The following is a 19,978-nucleotide window of genomic DNA, read 5'->3' on the forward strand; positions in this document are numbered from 1 at the left end:
AATAAGTATTATTTAAAGTTCAAATTTTAAAATTTAAACATAATATAATATTTACCATAGAAATAAATATTATTTAATTAAAATAATTTTTTTAAAGGTTATATTCTTTAGCGGCGTTTGTGGGAAAAGTGCCGCTAAAGGTCTATTTTATAGCGGCGTTTGTAGGAAAAGTGCTGCTAAAGGTTGTGACTTTTAGTGGCGCTTTTCCCACAAACGCCGCTAAAAGCCATGACTTTTAGCAGCGCTTTTCCCACAAACACCACTAAAAGCCATGACTTTTGCGGTGTTTCCTATAGCGGCGTTTTTTGTGGCGCTAGTAAAAATGCCGCAAATAGTTTTAGTGGCGCTTAAAAACATCGCTAAAGGCTAAAAAAAAGCGCCGCTAAAAGTCTGTTTTCTTGTAGTGTTCACTAACACCTTATGTTCTCTTTTCTCTTTTCTCGTTTCAACTTCTCGCAGAATATATACATAGAGGTCATGATGGAGTTGAATTAAATGTTTTCTTTTCCCAGTTAATATGATTTGTACTAATGTTGATGGAGTTTTAGAACTGCGCGAATAGAGTATCCAGAAGTGATAGAGTACCTACTTTCAACTCAAATATTTTGATTTTTTTTACATAAAACACAGATTACATTAATTTTAACCTGCCTGATCTATATGAATGAAATATGAAATATGAAATATGATTATTAGATCGTTAAAGTATTAAATGTACAAAAATATACGAAAAAATAGTTTTAAACCTATGTAAGTGGATCCCTTCCTAACATATATAATAGAGATATAACATTTTAGATACATATTGTAATAGCCCAAATTTGTCTGGGCCTTAAAACCAAAAATGATAAATTGATAAATAAAAGTCCATTTATACAGTACATTTATAGGCCCAAATACATTTTATTGACCCAAGACCCTAAACCCGGTTACACCCAACGGGTTTAAACCAAAATACTAAAACTACCCATTAACCCGTTTACATCCAACCCACAAGCAGATACGGCCCAAATGGCCCAATGTGTTAACAGATGAGGGAACCCTAGGCGCCGTAAACTGAAAGTTCCAGAAGACAAGCCAAGCGTCACGACCCTTCGGTTTCCGTCGTTCTAGCTACCCTCCATCAAGGCCACGATTCCAGGCTCCAAGTCACGCCACGATCAACGCCACCGTTAGACCATCGTCAGGCCTTCGTCATAGCCAGATTTCTCGCGAGCACCTGCAAAGAAAGGAAAGGAACCACAGCAAAAAGGGAAACAAACAGGGAAAGAAATCAAAGATTTCTTTCCCCAAAACACAATAATCTGTAAAAGGGCTATAAAAACCCTTTTATAATCTGTAAATGTTACGGTTTTTTTTGGGGGGGAGCACATATACATAATAAAGATAGCAGTATTATCAAAGAACGAAGGTGATTCATTTTTTAATTTCATTTTATGAATATATGCATATGAAGGTTAAGACAAATACAAAGAAGAATACCTTTTGTTTCATTGAAAAAGGATTGCAATTGCCATACGCGACGGCTTCAAAGGTGGTGCGTAGGCACGTGGGAACCCGATGACGGAGGCACGATGGCACTCCGAGGGTCCGCCCACATCCTCCTTTCAGAGGATTTTTCTTTTTTTTTTTTAGAAAAACAGAATGTAAAAATGGTTTTAAAGCCTTAAACTTGGTTTATATAAACCTGATGAAATGGTGCCGTTTTGGTTTAATTCAATAAACACAAAACGACGTCGTTTCTAAGCCTCAAGATCTGCGTGTTGACCCAAACCCAGGGAAAATCCGCGCGTTTTTGATATTTGGGGAAATATCCCAATTGGTCATTCCGTTTTTTTAACTTTTGTAATTAGATCCAATATATTTTTAATTTGGCCCAAAACTTTGTCTTTCAATCCAATTTAATCTTTGGGGCCACTTGGGAGTGAATATAGAACGGTGTCGTTCCTTGGGAATAGGGCATTTTGCCCAATGAGTCCTTCACCCTTGGCGTACGTTTCATTTAAATCTTAGATTCAGTTTTATTTTTCTAATTTCGCTCCTGTAATTTTATAAAATTTTAAATTTAATCCTATGTATTTTTTTATTAATTTATATTATATTATTTGTCTTATTCTAAACCTATATATATTTAATTATATAATTATACAATTATTTTTACCTATTATTTATTATGTATTAATCCATATATATATACATTAGTTTTATTATTATTATATAATTTAGTAAATGTTATTTTGAAATTATTATTAAGTAATATATTTTTAAATTTGTATTATTTATTATATTACTATATTGTATATATATTTATCTTAAATCCTTTTCTTACATTAAATTATTTTAATAATATTGTTTCATTCATTGTTTTTTTTATATATTATTTAGTGTATTCCAAATCATTTTGTAAGTGTAAAAATTGTTTTACTTTTCTATATTTTTACTTTTCCTATATTACTTCATGTATTATACATTTCACATATTTACATTATGTTATATTATTATTTAAATGTTATTATCCTTAACTATTATATTTTATTAATTAATTACTTATATACTAAATATTGTGATTTTAAACCCATATACTTTTATATTATATATTATATAATTATCTTATTTAATATGTATATTATTTTTTTATATATTTTTAAAAACATTATGTTTGTATTATTAACCCCTTTTTATTCCCTTTTTTATTCTCCTTTTTTAAAAAATATATATTAATTCTTTTATTCTTTTTAAATACCAAAGGTCAATTTAAAATTATTATTAAATGATGTTTTTATTTTAATGTTGATATATACATATTACTATTATTACTTTTTTTTATGATATTTTTGTATGTATGTTTATATGTTGAATTGTATATCATGCATCATTTTTGTTCAATAAATTTGTTTAAATATATGTTGAATCACCATTTTATATGATTATTTTATTTATTTTTCATGCAAGTTACATATTTTTGTATATATGTTTTAGGTTAAAGATTTGCCATGTCTATTAATTAATATATGATTCATGTATATCATTAGGTCGTATTTATGCTCTTATTTGCCTATTATTTGCTTTAGTTTAATTATTTTATTATATGCATAATTATCCTATTATTTATTCTTCTTTTTATATGGAAATGTTAGGTTTCTGTTACATATTGCCTTAGTATTAACGTTTCATAATATTAAATATGACATGTCATCCTCATGCATTATTAAAAAACAAGATTTCAAAGTTTTCAAAAAAAAAATAAAAAGGCAATGTTTGGTGTTTGGAAGCTTCGAGAAAAGTAGTGCCCTAACTTATTGGGTTGCAATTTTTCTCGTTGAGTTCGAATGGTCAAGCACCCTTCTAAGTTTTTAAGGTTTTCAAAATGCGTGCAACTGTCTTGGAATTTCAAAGCGTTGTGTCCTAACTTACTGGATATGGTATTTTGCCGTTTCGAGATAGGGATTTTCAAAAAAGGGCTAGCTTAGTTTCAAATGCATTAAAAATATTACTTCCTAGCTTATTGGATATAATATTTTGATTCATTTGATACAAGAGAACCCTAATTCTCGAAATTAAAGAACTCTAAAGAGGATTGCATCTTAAAAATTCTAAACTTTCGACATTAAAGACACTTGATAATCAATTAGGTACCAATTTTCGGGCGTAACGAGGGTGCTAACCCTTCCTCGTACGTAACCGACTCCCGAATCCGTTTTCTCAACTTTCGTAGACCAAAATTAATGTTTTAAAACAAAACATTTTATAGGGTGATCCAATCACACCTAAAAAGATTGGTGGCGACTCCCGTTTTCGTTTTTCTTAAAGTCGATTCCCATTTTCCAAAACTCAATTTAAAAATGGTTTTGACAGCTTGGCGACTCCGCTGGGGACCAATAAGAGAGTCAAGCCGTATAATTGATTACCTTTTGTCTTAATGTCGAAAATTTGAAAAATTTTAAAATTCAATCCTCTTTGCATTACATGTGTTTGTATAATTGCATATGTTATATATTCTGATACGCATTGCATTTGCATGACCGTTGTGGTCACACCCTTAAGTGGGAGTGAGAAACTACGCCTTCGTGAGGTTTTCGCCTCCGTGCAGGATAGTGGATCACTTTCGGGATACATCCGTACCTAGGGTTTCGTGAGATTTTTATCTCTGTGTAACCATAGGGAAATGTATTCCCCTGAACTGAACTCGATTCAAATGAGCCTATAATGGGTGAGGATCGAGGAATCTGCTAGTTCGGGTACCTTAAACTTTAGAAACAAACCACATATAGAAAAACTGTAAGAGCCCAACTTAGTTAAAGTTAAACTTTAGATATTACCCTTATAAATTATCGTTGAGATTTATTAATATTATGTGATACTGACTGTTTCCTTTTTTCATTGCATGTCATTTCACATTTAAAAGGTATCGATTCACGGTCAGTTTCTAAGTTAGGAAGTTTTATTATGGAGAACAGACTTCCTGATAGAGTGGAGGGCAACGTCGATGTTCATAGATGGTCAGAGCAAACTCAGCTAGAAAAGGGAGACAGTATAACTATGGGATATGTGTCAGAGCTGTCGGATTATACTCGTATTAGTGTCACACAGAATAATCTCCAAGAGTTTAAGGAAATTTGGGATCAGTAGGGCAATGAGACCAAGCAGTTATTCTACGATAATTACGAAGATTTACCTCACTTGCTCGATATTCAGGTAGATGAGCACTTGTTTCGAGCCCTTGCTCAGTTTTAGAACCTGACGTACAGTTGTTTCACTTTTGGGGAAGTAGACTTGGTACCTACCGTGGAGGAGTACACTGCCTTACTTCGTTGTCCCAGGTTTTAGAGTGATAGGATCTATTCTCGAGCTGCTTGCGTCCCTACCTTTTGGAAGAAATTAATGACCATTACGGGGATGAGCAAGCAGTGGATCACAGCCAGAATTAAAGAGAAGAGTGAGTGTAAGTGCATTTCGTGGGACGCTTTGAAAGATTTGATTTTGACACACCCTGATGAGACGAAGAAGGTAGACATTTTTGCCTTAAGTTTGTATGGACTGATGGTTTTCCCTAGGGCTTTGGGATATGTGGACGAGGCAACCATGAATCTTTTTCATCGATTCAGCAAAAGGGTCACTTCCATCCCTGCGATTTTGGCAGAGACATTCAGGTCTTTAGGGGCATGTAGGAGGGCTGGTGTAGGCAGGTTTATAGGGTGTGCTCAGTTACTTTTGGCTTGGTTCTACAGTCACTTCCGGTTGATTGATAGGATTGTTTGTCGAGTTTTCTTTGAGAACTACTCCCCGTTGAAAGATATAGTAGCCTCATTTAGGAAAGTGGATGTGTTGAAAGAGAATTGATAGCATTACTTCGGAATCTTCAATCGAAGGATGTTGAGTGGAGAGCTCCATGGATGGTTCCTGGTGAGACACTTTATCGATGCGGCAGCTTTGATTGGGTTCCCCTGTTGGGAATTTGGGGTGTCATTGGTTATGCCCTTTTGCTCGTGCTGAGGCAGCATGGATTAAGTCAGTTCGTACCAGCGACTCATGGGTTGGCTCAAAGTGAGTTTGTATACAGAGGAGCCGATTACAAGAGGAAGGTTAGTGAGGGTCCTAGTGCTTGGAACAAGACTTGTCGGTTGAAGGGAATGGCCATTAATCCTGCTACGACACCAGAATATGTCGAGTGGAGGAGTAGAAGGATTAACGATAATGTCCCTATAACAAAAATGGAGGAAGTTCAACCAATGGAGGAATATCTACAAGTGATACCCTCGAAGCTTGATATCATAAAGCAAGAATTTAAGAGAAAGAATTTGGAATTTGAAAAGAAGATAGAAAAGCTTGAGGAGGAGAAGATGTACCTGAGTCTAGATGTTGACCTGCAAAAGAAGGAGGTTGAAAAAGTTAGGAAGGAAAAAAGAAAGGTTGAGAAAGACCGAGATGATTTAAAAGAGGAGTATAAGAAGGCACAAGTATCTTTGAAGCGAGTGGGGTTAGGAAGGTCTTCAGAACAGTGGCAAAAAGAAGTTCAAGTGGAAAAAGCTAGAGCCGAGTATTGAGAGAGGAAGTTCCAAGAGATGCAGTCGCAGAATTTGGCATTAGAGGAAGATAATAAAGGGTTGAAGACCAAGGTAACTGAGCTTGGAATATCCCTTCGTTGGCATCGAAACCATGATCCTACGGTCGAGTTAAAGGAGCTAAAAAGAAAGGTTGAAGATTTGGAAGTGGCATTACATGATGGTGAACTTCGAATTGAACAGCTCGAGGCGTAAGAAGATTGTATAAAAGGAGAGCTCCATCAAGTTAATGGTCAAGTCAGAGACAGGGATTACGTTATTGGGGAGGCTATAGCCCAGATCTGAGAGATTGCTGAATATGTTCGAGACTTAGCAGTACGAGCTGATGCGTTGCGTATGATGTATGAGTCAGTGTCTGATAAAGGTCGAGAGTTAGCCCTTTTATTAGATAAAGTTAGAACTTTGTGCATTAGGGCAAAGGCATATATGCAATCCATTTGTATGTAAAGATATTCTTTTTCTAAATAAAGTTTTCTAAATGAGATTGAATCGAGATCGATACCTTTTTGCATTCATGCATTTGCATTACATCACATCATATGCATTCAAAGTTATAGAAAGACCCTAATTAGTTAAAGTTTACTTCCAGAGAGAGAGGTAGAAAAGAAAATATGGAAATCACACATCCTTACGGCACTCGCACTAAAACTAAGAGTACGGATTAAAGGTTCGAACAATGGCAAAAGGATATGCAAGACCAATTGCAAGAGCAGTTGGCCAAAATGTAGAATGACATGAGGGAGAAAATGCTAGAGGCTTAGAGGAATATGATGGCTGAAATGGCTCAGCTGCTAAGGGCCACTGATAAAGGGAAAGCCCCCGTGGCTATCACTGGTGAGGAAGGTGAGGATCATCCTCCGGGTTTTACTCCGCCTCATATGCCACTGCAAATCGAGGCACCTCCTAAAAGACCATTTGTCACTATAAAGCCTCAACATGGGCCGGTTAATGCTGGAATCGTCGTGAATTTCCTATCTGGGTCAGGAAATAGTTTGGGTGATAGCCCGATCAACCCTATCACTCCTGATCTGGATATGATGGAGAGGGAAAGAATGGAAACCGAATCCTTAAAACAGTTAGAGGATCGTTACAAGTGGTTGGAGGAGAAGTTTAGGGTTTTAGAAGGCGTTGGCAATCATCATATTGATGCCAAAGACTTAAGTTTGGTCCCAAATTTGGCACTTCCTCACAAATTCAAGATGCTGGAGTTTGAAAAGTACAACGGGACTACTTGCCCAGAGGCACACATAACAATGTTTTGTAGGAGAATGACTGGGTATGTGATCAATGATTAACTATTGATCCATTGTTTTCAAGACAGCTTAGTAGGAGCAGCGGCTAGGTGGTACAATCAATTGAACCGTGTAAGAATCAATTCATGGAGAGATCTTGCACAAGCCTTACAGCCATGTGACTGGTATGACGCCGGACAGGATCACGTTTCAAAACATGGAGAAAAAGCCTAATGAAAGTTTTAGGCAATACACACAACGATGGAGGGAGGTGGCAATACAAGTACAACCACCACTGTTAGAAAAGGAGACCATCATGTTGTTTATCAACACTTTGAAAGCACTGTTCATCACTCACATGATTGAAAGCACCACGAAAAGTTTTGCGGATATCGTTATAGCAGGAGAGATGATTGAAAACGCCATAAGGGGCGGTAAAATTGAGGGGGAAACGGCTAAAAGATCGGCCCCAATGAGAAAGGACAACGAGGTGAATAACATGAATAGTCTCAACTCGAGGACAATCACAGTTGGTCAACCCAAAGCAGCTGTAGTCGAGTAATAAAGTACTCAATGATAGGAATCGGGCACAAGACAGAATTTGGAAAGGATGCAATTCACGCCTATCCCTGTGACGTATCATGAGCTTTATCAAAGCTTATACGATGCACATGCCATTGCTTCATTTCACTTGAAACTGCTAGAGCCACCGTACCCCAAATGTTATGATGCAAATGCTAAATGCGAATATCATGCGGGAATACTAGGGCATTCGATTGAAAACTACACCAGATTCAAGAAGGCCGTGGAGAGGCTTATCAAGATGGGGGTTGTGAAATTCGACAGTACCCCTAATGCTGAAAACCCGTTACCAGATCATGGCAATCAAAGAGTGAATGCCATTGATGAAACTAGGGAAGGAAGAATCAACGAAGATATTGCTAAGGTGAAAACACCCATGAAAGTAATATGGGAGGAGATGGTGAAGAGAGGTATGTTGACCTCTGGAAAAGGTAGAGAAAGAATAGGGGACTATTGTGAATTCCATGAAGAGGTGGGTCATATGATCCAAAATTGTGAAGAGTTCAAGGCCATGGTGCAAGTCTTTATGGTTAACAAAGAGCTACAAATTCTTAAGGGTAGTTCTTGCAAAAGAAAAATATGTGTGCTGGAAAATGAACGACAAGGAATCAGCCGACCAAAAATTATTATTTCCTTGCCAAGGAATAATGAAGTGAGGGCGCAAACCGGGCCCAAGGTCTTTATCCATAAACCCACTCTTTTCGCTTACAAGGATGACAAAAGGGTACCATGGAGCTATGACTGTAGTGTAACAGTACCTGAGGGGGAGAGTATAGCCAGTGCGTCTAGGGGCGTGCAAAATGAAGCTACCCATACATGAAGTGGGAAGCGTTATGATGGGGGTCATCAGAGTGGAGCCCACGAAAGAAAAGGATGTTGATATTGAGAAGAGGAAAGAGATTGAAGTGCCTGTCAAGGAGCCGATAAAGGAGGAAGAGGCTAAGGAGTTTCTAAAGTTCTTAAGCATAGCGAGTATAGTGTGGTCGAGCAGTTGTGTAGGCAGCCAGCGTGTATATCAGTATTAGCCCTACTTCTGAGTTCTGAGGTGCATCAGAATGCATTGTTGAAGGTACTTAACGAAACATATGTCACCCACGACATATCCGTTAACAAGTTGGACCGGTTGGTGAATAACATCAGTGCTGACAATTTCATCTACTTCAAAGATGATGAAATTCCACCTAGGGGCATAGGGTCAACCAAGGCCTTGCACATCACTACTCGGTGCAAGGGATACACGCTTCCAAGTGTACTCATTGACAACGAGTCAACTTTGAACATCCTTCCATTATCCACATTAAACAAATTACCCATTGACAGTTCGCATATGAAAACATGTCACAATGTGGTAAGAGCCTTCGATGGGACCGAAAGGAAAGTGATGGGACGAATTGACATCCCTTTGGAAATTGGGCCAAATACATATGAAGTTGATTTCTTGGTGGTGGATATCAAGCCCTCCTATAATTGTTTATTGGGGAGACCATGGATACACTCGGCAGGAGAGTGCCCTCCTTATTGCACCAAAAATTAAAGTTAGTGACAGATAGACGGTTAATAACCATCAATGCGGATGAGGATATTATAGCAGCAGTCACTAGCAAGACCCCTTATGTCGAGGCGAATGGAGAGGCTATTGAGTGTTCTTTTCGCTCTTTAGAAATCATCAATGTAACCTTCATTTTGGAAGGAAGTGAGGTACCGACACCTAAAATGTCTAGAGCCACAAGGATGGCCTTGCAAATGATGATGGGGAAGGGAGAATTGCCAGGAAAAGGACTAGGAAGATAGTTGCAAGGAGGGGTTCAAATCCCAAAACTGATTGAGAAGAAAGATCGCTTTGGTTTGGGCTTCAAACCAGACCATAAGCACCAGAGGCAAGAGATTGAGAAGCACCAAGCGAGAAGAAAGGCACGTTTGAATGGAGGAGAAGTGGAGTGGGAATCAATGACATTCCCATCTATATCCAAATCCTTTAAGTCGGGAGGGTTACTGGTAGAAGAAAGTCATCAGATTAATGCTGTACACAATGAGGGATTGGAGCAAAGAAGCCTCGAGGGCATTAGCCCTTATGAACCGGGGAGCTCTCTGAATAATTGGACTGCGGAGGACCTTCCTGTAGTCTTTAGGAATTTTTTAGAGTAATTCTCGAAACATGTCTGTTACTCTAGGGCCTAGGAGTAGTAAGATTACGTTTGTGAAAAAGGCTTATGATCATCTATTATTATTTTAATAAAACATAACTTTATTATCAATTTGGACGAATATGGTTTCTTTTTATCAATCAATATTTCGTTAAACTTTTGGAATTCTCATTCTTTCATTCATAGCACATAAACAATCATTCTTAGATTCATTCATTCTTTGTATATTCTTTCATACCTCCACAGGTCCCTAGATATCAATGATATGAGCACTGATACTGCAACTCCTGATTTCTCTTGCGAGCAAGACATGTGTTTAGAGGAATCTCAGGATTTTGAAGATGTTCAAGATTGTGATGTGTCTCCTGATCTGTTAAGAATGGTAAAACATGAGGAAAAAAGAATTATGCCGCATGAGAAAGAGGCAATAAAAAATGTATCCATAGAGGAAGGGAAGGAGTTGAAAATTGGAACACTGATTACCGATGACACAAGGCATGGTCTGGTTGAGTTGCTTCAAGAGTTCAAGGATATCTTCGAATGGTCATATCAGGATATGCCCGGATTGAGTACCGGCATTGTAGTACATCATCTTCTGATAAGACAGGATTGTAAACCAGTCCAACAGAAGTTGTGGAGAATGCGGCCAGACATTGTTCTAAAAATAAAAGATGAGGTTAAGAAGCAGTTCGATGCAGGATTCTTACAAGAGGTCAAGTACTCCGAATGGGTAGCTAATATTGTGTCGGTCCCTAAGAAGGACGGGAAGGTACGAATGTGTGTTGATTACAGAGATCTGAATAAAGCTAGCCCAAAAGACAACTTTCCTTTGCCGCATATGGACACTTTGGTAAACAACACGGCGAGACATTCATTGTTTTCCTTTATGGATGGTTTCTCGGGGTACAATCAGATAAAGATGCATCTAGAGGACATGGATAAAACCACTTTCATAACCTTGTGGGACACTTTTTGCTACAAAGTAATGCTATTTGGATTGAAGAACACAGAGGCAACCTACCAGTGGGCCATGGTGAACTTGTTTCACGACATGATGCATAGGGACATTGAAGTATATGTTGATGACATGATTGCTAAGTCCCGAACAGAGAAAAAGCATATTGAAGTTTTGAGAAGACTGTTCTTGAGGTTGAGGAAGTTTTGGTTGAGGCTCAATCTGGCAAAGTGCACCTTCAGAACTAGATCGGGAAAGCTATTGGGTTTCGTAGTTAGTGAAAAGGGAATAGAAGTTGATCCAGACAAAGTCAGAGCAATACGAGAATTGCTTCCACCACAAACTCAAAAAGAAGTTTGAGGATTCCTAGGAAGGTTGAATTACATCGCTCGGTTCATTTCACAACTAACTGAGAAATGTGATCCTATCTTTCGCCTCCTCAGAAAGCACAATCAAGGTACTTGGTATGAGGAGTGCCAGAATGCTTTTGAAAAGGTCAAGCAGTATTTGTTGAATGCTCTGGTATTATCTCCACCTAGCCTAGATAAACCGTTGATACTGTACTTGTCAGTGTTCAGTAATTCTATGGGATGTGTGCTTGGTCAGTATGACGAATCAGGGAAAAATGAGAAGGCAAGTTATTATCTCAGTAAGAAATTCACTGATTGTGAAATGAGATATCCACCAATTGAAAAGCTGTACTGTACGCTGATTTGGACAACTCGGAGATTAAGACAGTACATGCTATACCATACCACTTGGCTCATCTCAAAGCTTGATCCATTGAAATACATGATAGAGTCAACAGCTCTAAATGGGAGAATGGCAAGATGGCAAATTTTGCTTTTAGAGTTTGATATAGTCTACATAAGTCAGAAGGCTATAAAAGGAAGTGCGGTAGCACACTTCTTGGCCAGTAGGGCTTTAGAGGATTATGAGCCATTGAACTTTGATTTTCCAAATGAGGAGTTAATATGTATAGCAACGACCGAAGATTCTCCTTGGAAGCTAAATTTTGATGGGGCTTCTAATGCAGTCAGAAATGGAATTGGGGCAGTCTTGGTATTCCCGAATGGCGATCATTAGCCGTTTACGTGCAAGTTGGACTTTGATTGCACGACTAATATGGCTGAGTATGAAGCATGCATCATAGGACTTCAAGCAGCTATAGAGCGAGGTATAAAAACCCTAGAAGTATATGGAGATTCTGCGTTGGTAATTTATCAGCTTAGAGGTGAATGGGAGACAAGGGACCCTAAATTGATCAATTATCGAAAGATAGTTTTGGGGTTACTTAAGGAGTTCGATGACATCACCTTCAATTATCTCCCACGAGACGAAAATCAGATGGCAGATGCTTTAGCAACCTTGGCCTCAATGATTAAGGCGAATAAAGAGGAAGAGATGAGACTAATTCAAATGAGTGTCTACGAGGCTCCAGCTCATTGTTGTAACATTGAGAAGGAAGAAAAGGATGATAACCCTTGGTATCAGGATATATTACGATATGTGAGAGATCGTAAATACCCTGAACAGGCCAATGAAAATGACAAACGAACTTTGAGAAGGTTAGCTTGCGACTATGTCTTGGACGGGGATATCCTGTACAAGAGAAGGAAAGACCAAGTACTTTTGAGATGCGTCAATGCTATGGAAGCTAAGCTAATTTTAGAAGAAGTTCATGAAGGTGTATGTGGGATGCATGCAAATGGGTTCACGATAGTAAGGCAAATCATGAGGTTTGGCTATTATTAGGCCATTATGGAAAGGGACTGTATCAACTATACCAAGAAATGCCACAAATGTCAGATTTATGGGGACAAAATTCATATACCACCTTCACCTTTGCATGTTATGACTTCTCCATGGCCTTTCTTCATGTGGGGGATGGATGTCATTGGACCAATATCACTGAAAGCTTTGAATGGACATCGGTTTATCTTCGTGGTAATTGACTACTTTACAAAATGGGTAGAAGCCGCTTCTTATACGAATGTTACTAAGTCAGCTGTGAGTCGATTCTTAAAGAAGGAGATCATTTGTCGGTATAGAATGCTTGAGAAGATCATATCCGACAATGCATTGAACTTGAACAACAAAACGATAATAGAGGTTTGCGACCAGTTCAAGATCAAGCGTCACAATTCTTCTCCCTATCGTCCAAAAATGAATGGGGCAGTGGAGGCCGCCAAAAAGAACATTAAGAAAATAGTGGGGAAGATGACTGAGACCTATAGAGATTGGCATGAGAAGTTACCGTTTGCACTCCTAGCCTATCGAACATCTGTCAGAACCTTTACTGGGGTAACCCCATTCTCGTTAGTTTATGGGATGGAAGCAGTGTTACCTATTGAAGTAAAAATACCTTCTCTTCAAATTTTGATGGACATAAGCTTAGATGAAGCTGAATGGGTTCAATCCCGATATGACCAGTTGAACTTGATTGAGGAAAAGAGGCTAAGAGCCATTCGACATGGTCAGATGTATCAGAAGTGAATGATGCGAGCTTATGACAAGAAAGTTTGACCAAGAGAGTTCCACGAGGGAGACCTTGTACTGGAAAAGATCCTTCCTATTCAAAAGGACTTTAGGGGAAATGGATGCCGAACTGGGATGGGCTGTATGTCATGAAGAAAGCTTTCTCTGGCAGTGCATTGATATTAATGGAAATGGATGGAAAAAGTTTACCCAACCCAGTGAACTCAGACTCAGTTAAAAAAATACTTTGTCTAAAGGAGAAGAGAATCCAAGGTGAAAACCCGCAAAGGGCGCTTTGAGATTTCGAAAATCAAAAAAAAAGAGGAAAAAGAGAAAAATAGAGAGGCCAAGGTGAAAACCCGCAAAGGGCGCCTTGTGACCAAAAGGGTTTTGAGTTGAAAACTCGAAAGGGGACTCAAATTTTGAAGCATCTGGTAATCTTGCTCAACAAAGAATGAAGAATGTTGCATACTGGGGCATCGACAGAGTACTTTGAATCTTCTAAACACATGCCTTCATGAAGTTGATGTATAAGCGCTCAAGTGGTGATATCCAGGGCATCTAATTTTTGGCCTGTTTGCTATCTTTAGATTTTTTTTTCTCTTTTCAAAGATAGGCTTTCAGATTAATTTCCTTTGTATCTTTTCTATAATTTATTCAAATCCAATTATTCTTTGAGATTTATTTATCTTCCATTTTTCTTTAAGTATGTTACATTGAAATAATGATGGATGAACTAAATATATTCACAAACAAAGTTTTGCGCATTACTCTGGAATTTCTAGATAATACAAGAAACTAAAACATGAAAATTGTTCGAGAAATTCACATAAGTAAGGGATGAAGGAACTCGAGGAATTTCTTTCTTCCAGACCAAAAGGAAAATGGACAAAACCAATGATTCAATTTTAAGGAAAGATTATCTTACAAACATCCTTAGTGGATCGTAGCATTTGAAGAAGGGTACAGGCCTACAGGCTGAGCAAGAATAATACTTTGAGAAAAGAAAAGACAAATGAAAGAATGAGTGGTGACGTCTAGGATAGGGGTCATGTTCACAACATTTTGCATCATAACATGTTTAATTAGGAACATTTGACACACTTCGATCATGGCATCCTAATCATCAGGCATAATCATTCTACAGGTTATCAAAAACGACACGCCTTAATACCCTAAGCAGTATGGTAATAAGCTGCAGCATAGCAGATCTGGCTGAAGCAAGATCCAAGATGATTTGGCATCCTTGTGCTTACAAGGAACAAATCGAAGACATAGCTAATTTGGCTTCACGTGCTTACGATGAAGCAAATCTAAGATGATTTGGTATCTCTGTATTGTCAGAGAGCAGATCGAAGTTTGGCATCTCTATATTCGACGGAGGGTAGACACATAGCAGATTTAACCTTCAGATGATTAGACTGAAGTAGATCCAAGATGATTTGGCATCCTTGTGTTTACAAGGAACAAATCGAAATCATAGCTGATTTAGCTTTCACGTGCTTATGCTGAAGAAAGTCTAAGATGATTTGGCATCTCTATATTGTTAGAGAACAAATCAAAGTTTGGCGTCTCCATATTCGATGGAGGGTAGACACATAGCAGATCTAACCTTCAGATGACTAGACTGAAGCAGATCCAAGATGGTTTGGTATCCTTGTGTTTACAAGGAGCAAATCGAAGACATAGCTGATTTGGTTTTTGCTTGCTTACGCTGAAGCAAATTTAAGATGATTTGGCATCTCTGTATTGTCAGAGAACAAATTGAAGAAGCAGATTTGGCGTCTCTGTGTTCGACAGAGAGCAGATCGAAGATATCAACATGACAGTCATGAGTTTGCAAGTAGCAGATTGAAGACCAGGACCCTATAAGACCGGGAAAATTTGGTCTACTTTTATAGTCTTTGCTCGATTCCTATTACATAGCAATGAGCAAAGAGGGGTAGCTGTAATAGCTCAAATTTGTCCAGGCCTTAAAACCAAAAATGATAAATTGATAAATAAAAGTCCATTTGTACAGTTCATTTACAGGCCCAAATACATTTTATTGACCCAAAACCCTAAACCGAGTTACACCCAATGGGTTTAAACCAAAATACTAAAACTACATTAACCTGTTTACATCCAACCCACAAGCAGATACGGCCCAAATGGCCCAATGTGTTAACAGATGAGGGAACCCTAGGTGCCGTAAACTGAAAGTTCTAGAAGACAAGCCAAGCGCCACGACCCTTCGATTTTCGTCATTCTAGCTACCTTCCATCAAGGCCACGATTCCAAGCTCCGAGTCACGCCGTGATCAACGCCACCGTTAGACCATCGTCAGGCCTTCATCATCGCCGGATTTCTCGCGAGCACCTGCAAAGAAAGGAAATGAACCACAGCAAAAAGGGAAACAAGTAGGGAAAGAAATCAAAGATTTCTTTCCCCAAAACACAATAATCTGCAAAAGGGCTATAAAAACCCTTTTATAATCTGTAAATGTTACGATTTTTTTTTGGGGGGGAGCACATATACATATTAAAGACAACAGTATTATCAAAGAATAAAGGTGATTCATTTTTTTAATTTCTTTTTATGAATATATGCATATGAAGGTTAAGACAAATAGAAAGAAGAATACCTTTTGTTTTGTTGAAAAAGGATTACACTCGCCGTACGCGACGGCTTCAAAGGTGGCACGTGGGCGCGTGGGAACCCAATGAGGGAGGCACGATGGCACTCCGAGGGTCCGCCCACATCCTCCTTTCAGAGGATTTTTCTTTTTTTTTTTTTAAAAAAATAGAATGTAAAAATGATTTCAAAGCCTTAAACTTGGTTTATATAAACCTGATGAACGGTGCCGTTTTGGTTTAATTCAATAAACACAAAATGACGTCATTTCTAGGCCTCAAGATCCGCATGTTGACCCGAACCCAGGGAAGATCCGCGCGTTTCTGATATTCGGGGAAATATCCCAATTGGTCCTTCCGTTTCTTTAACTTTTGTAATTAGATCCAATTTATTTTTAATTTGGCCCAGAACTTTGTCTTTCAATCCAATTTAATCTTTGGGGCCACTTGGGAGTGAATATGGAACGACGTCGTTCCTTGGGAATAGGGCATTTTGCCCTATGAGTCCTTCACCCTTGGCGTATGTTTCATTTAAATCTTAGATTCAGTTTTATTTTTTTAATTTCGCCCCTTTAATTTTATAAAATTTTAAATTTAATCCTATGTGTTTTTTTTATTAATTTTATATTATATTATTTGTCTTATTCTAAACCTATATATATATTTAATTATATAATTATACAATTATTTTTACCTATTATTTATTATGTATTAATCCATATATATATACATTAGTTTTATTATTATTATATAATTTAGTAAATGTTATTTTGAAATTATTATGAAGTAATATGTTTTTAAATTTGTATTATTTATTATATTACTATATTGTATATATATTTATCTTAAATCTTTTTCTTACATTAAATTATTTTAATAATATTGTTTCATTCATTATTTTTCTCATATATTATTTAGTGTATTCTAAATCATTTTATAAGTGTAAAAATTGTTTTACTTTTCTATATTATTACTTTTCATATATTATTTCATGTATTATACATTTCACATATTTACATTATGTTATATTATTATTTATATGTTATTATCCTTACCTGTTATATTTTATTAATTAATTACTTATATACTATATATTGTGATTTTAAACCCATATACTTTTATATTATATATTATATAATTATCTTATTTAATATGTATATTATTTTTTTATATATTTTTAAAAACATTATGTTTATATTATTAACCCCTTTTTATTCTCCTTTTTTAAAAAAAATGTATTAATTCTTTTATTCTTTTTAAATACCAAATGTCGATTTAAAATCATTATTAAATGATGTTTTTATTTTAATGTTGATATATACATATTGCTATTATTACCTTTTTTTTATGATATTTTTGTATGTATGTTTATATGTTGAATTGTATATCATGCATCATTTTTGTTCAATAAATTTGTTTAAATATATGTTGAATCACCATTTTATATGATTATTTTGCTTATTTTCATGCAAGTTACATATTTTTGTATATATGTTTTAGGTTAAAGATTTGCCATGTCTATTAATTAATATATGATTCATGTATATCATTAGGTCGTATTATGCTCTTATTTGCCTATTATTTGCTTTAGTTTAATTATTTTATTATATGCATAATTATCCTATTATTTATTCTTCTTTTTATATGGAAATGTTAGGTTTCTGTTACATATTGCCTTAGTATTAACGTTCATAATATTAAATATTACATGTCATCCTCATGCATTATTAAAAAACAAGATTCCAAAGTTTTCAAAAAAAAAATAAAAATGCAATGTTTGCTGTTTGGAAGCTTCGAGAAAAGTAGTGCCCTAACTTATTGGGTTGCAATTTTTCTCGTTGAGTTCAAATGGTTAAGCACCCTTCTAAGTTTTTAAGGTTTTCAAAATGCGAGCAACTGTTTTGGAATTTCAAAGCGTTGTGTCCTAACTTACTGGATATGGTGTTTTACCATTTCGAGATAGGGATTTTCAAAAAAGGGCTAGCTTAGTTTCAAATGCATTAAAAATATTACTTCCTAGCTTATTGGATATAATATTTTGATTCATTTGATATAAGAGAACCCTAATTCTCGAAATTAAAGAACTCTAAAGAGGATTGAATCTTAAAAATTCTAAACTTCCGACATTAAAGACACTTGATAATCAATTAGGTACCAATTTTTAGGCGTAATGAGGGTGCTAACCCTTCCTCGTACGTAACCGACCCCCGAATCCATTTTCTCAACTTTCGTAGACCAAAATTATTGTTTTAAAACAAAACATTTTATAGGGTGATCCAATCACACCTAAAAAGATTGGTGGCGACTCCCGAAAAGATTGGTGGCGACTCCCGTTTTCATTTTTCTTAAAGTCGATTCCCATTTTCCAAAACTCGATTTAAAAATAGTATCGACACATATTGTCTAAACCATTTGTTTTGAAAACAAGGACCGATTTTGATTTGAAAATGATAAACGAAAATTGAGAGTCACCACCAATCTTTTTTGTTTAGGTGTGCTCGATTACCTAGAAATTTGGTCATTTTAATAAAAATTTTGATTTACTAAAACAACGATCTTGGTCTGCGAAATTCGAGAAAATGGGATCGGGAGTCGGTTACGTACGAGGAAGGATTAGCACCCTCGTAACACCCAAAATTGGTATCTAAATGATTAATTAATGTCTTAATGTCAAATTTTAAAAACTCGAAAAGAATTTAGAATACGATCCTTTTTATGTTGATCTATACGAAGATTTTGCTTGAGTAAATCGAAATGGATTCTAAAGACCTTCTTGCCCCGAAGTAATAAAATGTCACATCCAATATGTTAGGACACAACATTTCAGACCCTCGAGAATAAGTTGGCCTTTCGATTTTCAAAACTCACGTGTTTTAATCTTGAGTAAATCGAAATGGATTTTAAAGACCTTCTTGTCACGAAGTAATAAAATGCCACGTCCAGTACGTTAGGACACAACATTTCAGACCCACGAGAATAAGTTGGTCTTTCGATTTTCAAAATTCACATGTTTTAATTTTAGAAGGTTATTCGGTCATTTGGATCAAACGAGAAAAATCGAAACCCAGTACGTTAGGGCACGATCTCTCGAATTTCCAAATACAGAACATTGTCTTACTTTGAAAATTTCTTTGTTTCTTAAAAATTTATCAAACATAAGTTTAAAACGACATGGGCTATTTGTAAACATAATAAAAAGATAACCAATCATATTTAAACATAGTTCATAGGGAATAATAATGCAATAATATAAAACAACTATACAAGTCAAGAATATGTGATAAATAAATGATATGATAATACTAATGTACTATAATAGCCATAGGAATATTAACAAACAAATTACAATAATAATACATATGAATATGAATATGAATAAGTAGAGATGAAATAAATAAATAATAGTGAGGACAGTAATAATAAAGTAATGAATAAATAAATATAAGGGAAAAGGTTTAAAAATATTGGAAATAAATAATCAAATTAAAATAAATAATATTTAAAGCACAATTTGTAATAAAAAACATATATAATAATATGACAATAATAATAACAATAATAAATAAATAAATAATGATAATAAAAATAATAGTAATGATAATGGTAATAATAAATAGTAATAATAACAATAATACAAATAATAAATAATCTAAAGTTTGAAATTATTTAGAAAGATATAAATAAAATAAATGATGAAATGATAAAAATAAGAGTAATGATATATAAATAAAATAAGTGTGCTAAATATATATATATTAAATTAGTTAATATAAAAATAATAACGTATAAGTAAATGCAAAAAAAGAAGAAAATATAATAATAATAGTAATAATACAATAGTAATAATAATAAAAAGGTAATAATAATATATTAGATAGTAAAAAAAATAACAGTAATAAAAAATGATAATAGT

The sequence above is a fragment of the Gossypium hirsutum genome, chromosome A07, assembly GCF_007990345.1.
Source record: "Gossypium hirsutum isolate 1008001.06 chromosome A07, Gossypium_hirsutum_v2.1, whole genome shotgun sequence".
Lineage (NCBI taxonomy): Eukaryota > Viridiplantae > Streptophyta > Magnoliopsida > Malvales > Malvaceae > Gossypium > Gossypium hirsutum.